Source organism: Bison bison, unplaced genomic scaffold (assembly GCF_000754665.1).
Source record: "Bison bison bison isolate TAMUID 2011002044 unplaced genomic scaffold, Bison_UMD1.0 scf7180017864304, whole genome shotgun sequence".
NCBI classification, from domain to species: domain Eukaryota; kingdom Metazoa; phylum Chordata; class Mammalia; order Artiodactyla; family Bovidae; genus Bison; species Bison bison.
The window spans coordinates 14,548,813-14,549,230 of record NW_011494876.1 but is presented as its reverse complement, the minus strand read 5'-3'; positions in this window follow the sequence as shown (position 1 = coordinate 14,549,230).

Here is a 418-nt window from a genome sequence, read left to right as displayed (position 1 = left end):
TTCCTTCTCCAAGAACTGTACTAGCAGGAAGCAATGCTCAATAAATGTTGGATGGAAGAATGATCACCTCTGTGCTCCGTTTGGCGCAGGGAAGCGGGGCAGAGGAGGGAAGAGGTAGACGCTGAGTGTTGGAGGTAGCTGCTATCTGCGCCTCCCGAGATGGGATCCCGCTTCCTCCGTGAGCCTCAGCTGTAAAAAGGGAGCAAGTGGCCCTGCCTTGCTTGGTTCCTAGGTCTGTCAGGAAGCCTCAGTGAGACAAAGTGACGGTACCTAGGGTGATACAAAGGCCAGAGTTGTACTACTGTGCTGCACTTCCCAACCTCTTCAAAGGATCCTTTCCGGTGCAGCCGTTTGGGACCCCAGACTGCCTCTCTACTCCCTCCTCATGTCGTGGCGCTCTCGACAGTCCAAAAGTTAA